The sequence below is a fragment of the Eschrichtius robustus genome, chromosome 18, assembly GCF_028021215.1.
Source record: "Eschrichtius robustus isolate mEscRob2 chromosome 18, mEscRob2.pri, whole genome shotgun sequence".
In the NCBI taxonomy this organism is placed as follows: Eukaryota; Metazoa; Chordata; class Mammalia; order Artiodactyla; family Eschrichtiidae; genus Eschrichtius; species Eschrichtius robustus.
In genome coordinates, this window is record NC_090841.1 from 65,152,985 (window position 1) to 65,159,315 (window position 6,331).

Below are 6,331 nucleotides of genomic sequence, written 5' to 3' on the forward strand. Positions count from 1 at the left end.
AAAAGCTTTGAAGTTTCATTAGGTCCCATTTGTTTATGTTTGTTTTTATTTCCATTACTTTAGGAGGTGGATCAAAAAAGATCTTGCTGTGATTTATGTCAAAGAGTGTTCTTCCTATGTTTTCCTCTAAGAGTTTTATAGTGTCCGGTCTTACATTTAGGTCTCTAATCCATTTTAACTTTATTTCTGTGTATTGTGTTAGGGAGTGTTCTAATTTCATTCTTTTACATGTAGCTGTCCAGTCTTCCCAGCACCACTTATTGAAGATACTGTCTTTTCTCCATTGTATAACTTTGCCTCCTTTGTCATAGATTAGTTGACCATAGGTGTGTGGGTTTACCTCTGGGCTTTCTATCTTGTTCCATTGATCTATGTTTCTGTTTTTGTGCCAGTACCATATTGTCTTGATTACTGTAGCTTTGTAGTATAGTCTGAAGTCAGGGAGTCTGATTTTTCTAGCTCCGTTTTTTTCCCTCAAGACTGCTTTGGCTATTCGGGGTCTTTTGTGTCTCCATACAAATTTTAAGATTTCTTGTTCTAGTTCTGTAAAAAATGCCATTGGTAATTTGATAGGGGTTGCATTGAATCTGTAGATTGCTTTGGGTAGTAGAGTCATTTTCCCAGTATTGATTCTTCCAATCCAAGAACATGGTATATCTCTCCATCTGTTGGTATCATCTTTAATTTCTTTCATCAGTGTTTTATAGTTTTCTGCATACAGGTCTTTTGTCTCCCTACGTAGGTTTATTCCTAGCTATTTTATTCTTTTTGTTGCAATGGTAAATGGGAGTGTTTCCTTAATTTCTCTTTCAGATATTTCATCATCAGTGTATAGGATTGCAAGAGGTTTCTGTGCATTAATTTTGTATCCTGCAACTTTACCAAATTCATTAATTAGCTCTAGTAGTTTTCTGGTGGCATCTTTAGGATTCTCTATGTATAGTATCATGTCATCTGCAAACAGTGACAGTTTTACTTCTTCTTTTCCACTTTGTATTCCTTTTATTTCTTTTTCTTCTCTGATTGCCGAGGCTAGGACTTCCAAAACTATGTTGAATAATAGTGGTGAGAGTGGACATCCTTGTCTTGTTCCTGATCTTAGAGGAAATGCTTTCCGTTTTTCACCATTGAGAATGATGTTTGCTGTGGGTTTGTCATATATGGCCTTTATTATGTTGAGCTAGGTTCACTCTATGCCCACTTCCTGCAGGGTTTTTATCATAAATGGGTGTTGAATTTTGTCAAAAGCTTTTTCTGCATCTATTGAGATGATCATATGATTTTTATTCTTCAATTGGTTAATATGGTGTATCACATTGATTGATTTGCGTATATTGAAGAATCCTTGCATCCCTGGAATAAATCCCACTTGATCATGGTGTATGATCCTTTTAATGTGTTGTTGGATTCTGTTTGCTAGTATTTTCTTGAGGATCTTTGCATCTATATTCATGAGTGATACTGGTCTGTAATTTTCTTTTTTTGTAGTATCTTTGTCTGGTTTTGGTATCAGGGTGATGGTGGCCTCATAGAATGAGTTTGGGAGTGTTCCTTCCTCTGCAATTTTTTGGAAGAGTTTGAGAAGGATGGGTGTTAGCTGTTTTCTAAATGTTTGACAGAATTCACCTGTGAAGCCATCTGGTCCTGGACTTTTGTTTGTTGGAAGATTTTTAATCACAGTTTCAATTACATTACTTGTGATTGGTCTGTTCATATTTTCTATTTCTTCCTGGTTCAGCCTTTGAAGGTTATACCTTTCTAAGAATTTGTCTATTTCTTCCAGGTTGTCTGTTTTATTGGCATAGAGTTGCTTGTAGTAGTCTCTTAGGATGCTTTGTATTTCTGCCATGTCCACTGTAACTTCTCCTTTTTCATTTCTAATTTTATTGATTTGAGTCCTCTCCCTCTTTTTCTTGATGAGTTTGGCTAATGGTTTATCAATTTTGTTTATCTTCTCAAAGAACCAGCTTTTAGTTTTACTGATCTTTGCTATTGTTTTCTTTGTTTCTATTTCATTTATTTCTGCTCTGATCTTTATGATTTCTTTCCTTCTGCTAACTTTGGGTTTTGTTTGTTCTTCTTTCTCTAGTTCCTTTAGGTGTAAGGTTAGATTATTTATTTGAGATTTTTCTTGTTTCTTGAGATAGGCTTGTATAGCTATAAACTTCCCTCTTAGAACTACTTTTGCTGCATCCCATAGGTTTTGGATTTTCATGTTTTCATTGTCATTTGTCTCTAAGTATTTCTTGATTTCCTCTTTGATTTCTTCAGTGATCTCTTGGTTATTTAGTAAAATAGAGTTTAGCCTCCATGTGTTTGTGTTTTTTCCGTTTTTTCCCCTATAATTCATTTCTAATCTCATAGCATTGTGGTCAGAAAAGATGCTTGATATGATTTCAATTTTCTTAAATTTACTGAGGCTTGATTTGTGACCCAAGATGTGATCTATCCTGGAGAATGTTCTGTGCGCACTTGAGAAGACAGTGTAATCTGCTGTTTTGGATGGAATGTCCTATAAATATCAGTTAAATCCATCTGGTCTGTTGTGTCATTTAAAGCTTCTGTTTCCTTATTTATTTTCATTTTGGATGATGTGTCCATTGGTGTAAGTGAGGTGTTAAAGTCCCCCACTATTACTGTGTTACTGTCAATTTCCTCTTTTATAGCTGTTAGCAGTTGCCTTATGTATTGAGGTGCTCCTGTGTTGGGTGCATATATATTTATAATTGTTATATCTTCTTCTTGGATTGATCCCTTGATCATTATGTAGTGTCCTTCCTTGTGTCTTGTAACATTCTTTATTTTAAAGTCTATTTTATCTGATATGAGTATAGCTACTCCAGCTTTCTTTTGATTTCCATTTGCATGGAATATCTTTTTCCATCCCCTCACTTTCAGTCTGTATGTGTCCCTAGGTCTAAAGTGGGTCTCTTGTAGACAGCATATATATGGGTCTTGTTTTTGTATCCATTCAGCAAGCCTGTGTCTTTTGGTTGGAACATTGAATCCATTCACGTTTAAGGTAATTATCGATATGTATGTTCCTATTACCATTTTCTTAATTGTTTTAGGTTTGTTTTTGTAGTTCCCTTTCTTCTCTTGTGTTTCCCACTTAGAGAAATTCCTTTAGCATTTGTTGTGGAGCTGGTTTGGTGGTGCTGAATTCTCTTAGCTTTTGCTTGTCTGTAAAGCTTTTGATTTCTCCATCAAATCTGAATGAGATCCTTGCCAGGTAGAGTAATCTTAGTTGTAGGTTCTTCCCTTTCATCATTTTAAGTATATCATGGCACTCCCTTCTGGCTTGTAGAGTTTCTGCTGAGAAATCAGCTGTTAACCTTATAGGAGTTCCCTTGTATGTTATTTGTCATTTTTCCCTTGCTGCTTTCAATAATTTTTCTTTGTCTTTAATTTTTGCCAATTTCATTACAATGTATCTCGGCATGTTTCTCCTTGGGTTTATCCTGTATGGGACTCCCTGCACTTCCTGGACTTGGGTGGCTATTTCCTTTCTCATGTTAGGGAAGTTTTCGACTATAATCTCTTCAAATATATTCTCCAGTCCTTTCTCTCTCTCTTCTCCTTCTGGGACCCCTATAATGCGAATGTTGTTGTGTTTAATGTTGTCCCAGAGGTCTCTTAGGCTGTCTTCATTTCTTTTCATTCTTTTTTCGTTATTCTGTTCTTCAGCCCTGAATTCCACCATTCTGTCTTCCAGGTCACTTATCCATTCTTCTGCCTCAGTTATTCTGCTATTGATTCCGTCTAGTGTAGTTTTCATTTCAGTTATTGTATTGTTCATCTCTGTTTGTTTGTTCTTTAATTCTTCTAGGTCTTTGTTAAACATTTCTTGCATCTTCTCGATCTTTGCCTCCATTGTTTTTACGAGGTCCTGGATCATCTTCACTATCATTTTTCTGAATTCTTTTCTGGAAGGTTGCCTATCTCCACTTCATTTAGTTGTTTTTCTGGGGTTTTATCTTGTTCCTTCATCTGGTACATAGCCCTCTGCCTTTTCATCTTTTCTATCTTTCTGTGAATGTGGTTTTTGGTCCACAGGCTGCAGGATTGTAGTTCTTCTTGCTTCTGCTCTCTGTCCTCTGGGGGCTTATACTTTAAATTGTTATTTGTTCTCTTTGTCCAGTTGCTTAAAACATACAGCATACAAGAGTATGCAAATAACAGACTTTGATTCCAATCACTCTGTGAAATACCTCCTTACCTACAAGCTCACCCCTCCCTTGCCAAAAGTTAATTTATATATGCCAATATACTACACAACTTATACTCTAAGTCAGATACTGTGCACACACACACATGCACTCTGGAGAAATAGAACCAACTATTTGTGTGTGTGTGTGTGTGTGTGTGTGTATATATATATATATATATATATATATACATATATATATGGGATCAACATAATCTAATCTAAAATACCTTCACAGAAACACCTAGAATAATGTGTAACCAAATATCTGGATACTGTAGCCTAGTCAAGTTGACAGATAAAATTATCATAAACTCAAAGCATTTGGGTTCTCCTATACTGCATTTAAAGATGAAGAAACTTAATTTTGTTCATATAACAAACTATTTAATCAATCCTCCTGTAAAGCTGACCCAAATCTCCCTGGTAATCATTAACTGATAAGGAGATCAGCAAAGGGACAATATATGTCTTTGGTTGCGTGTCATCATTTTGATGGAAATACCTTTAAACACAAACACATGAAATGTGTAGAATTAAGTTGCTAGCATAAAGGCGGTCATACTTTATGATACATACTAGAAGAATCTGCTCTTCTCATAATATTTGTTTCTTAACTAGCTGCAATAAAACTTCTTTATTACAGAGTCCATAAAGCATTTTCACCTCCTAAATTCACTTCTTAAAGTAGCCATTAAGTGTCTACAATGTACCCATTTGTAATGCTATTAATAGCAATTATGATGCCAACTGTAGCCAGCAAGAGGGTGAGATGCAATGAAAATGTAATCCTAAAGACCTTATATACTGTAATCTTCTCAGTGATGGTAGAATTCTCTGCTCTATATACACAGTCAGAAAATATAAAGCTTTGTCCTTCCAGTTTAATTAGTAGAACATGCTTTCTCTGAAGATACAAAATCTAGGTAGGAAAGATATGTAAGGTGATTCTCACCACCCTCAGCCATTTTCCTAGAATGTACCTCTGATCATGTCAAGTAATTGTTCAAAAAATCTTTGATAGAATCTCTCAGTCAGCAAACTATACTAAATCCAGCCTCTGGCCTGTTTCTGTGCAGCTTGAGAACTAAAAATGGGTTTTACATATTTAAAGTGTTGTTGGAAAAAAAAAAAAAGCAAAGAAGATATGTGACAGAGAACATTTTTGATCACAGAACCTAAAATATTTCCTGTCTAGCCTTTTACAGAACAAGTTAACAAGTCTGCCAACCCCTGGTTTAGAAGATGAAGTACAGAACCCATAACATGTTGTTTAAGGCCTTCCACACTCTGAAGGCCAAATGATAGACTAACCATCCCTCAAGTGTTCACTGTCTTGGCGTGTCCTTCTTTTCCTCTCCTGTCATCTAAATTCAGCTGTCCATCAAGATGATGCTCAAGATCATCTTCTCTATGAAGCATTATCTTGCTGCTCAATTCCACAGTAATCTCTCTCTCCTTGGAACTTGGGCAGACATCAGTATTTGCTTTACTCACTGATGATCATGATTCTTTTTATGCACACATTTTAATCTAAACTTATCTTCCCAAAAAGAGTGTAAGACCCTGACAGTGTCATGCAGATGTTTAGTATCAGTATTGCAAATTTTAAGGACTTTCTATGTCCTGCAAGTCTGATTTCTTTTTCGTCAATAGTTAATCACCATAATTTATGAGCAATTACTATTGCCAAATGTTGCCAAACCTACACATACATTTTTTCTTCAATTTAGTCCTTACAAAATGTTTGGTGATAAGAATAATTCTCTTATTTTTACACAGAGACTAATATTAAAGTGAATAAAAGAGTATGCAGTACACAAGAGAGCACAAAAGCCAGAGGGAAGAGGGAAAGATAGACTGAGAGAGAAAGAGAGAGAGTACATTCCCACAGTTTATATAGTACAAATGTTTATATAATGGAATTGGAGTGAGGAAACTTTATGAAGATTTGGTTGGTAGTTAACATTTAAATCATTCAGTCAACCGAAATGGAAGTAATTCATGAGTTCTAGGTTCTGTGAGGAAGATAAATTTGATAGAAGTCCTTCATGACATTGGATTTAAATGATATATTGGATCTGAAACCAAAAATATAGGCAATAAAAGTATTAAGAGATAAAT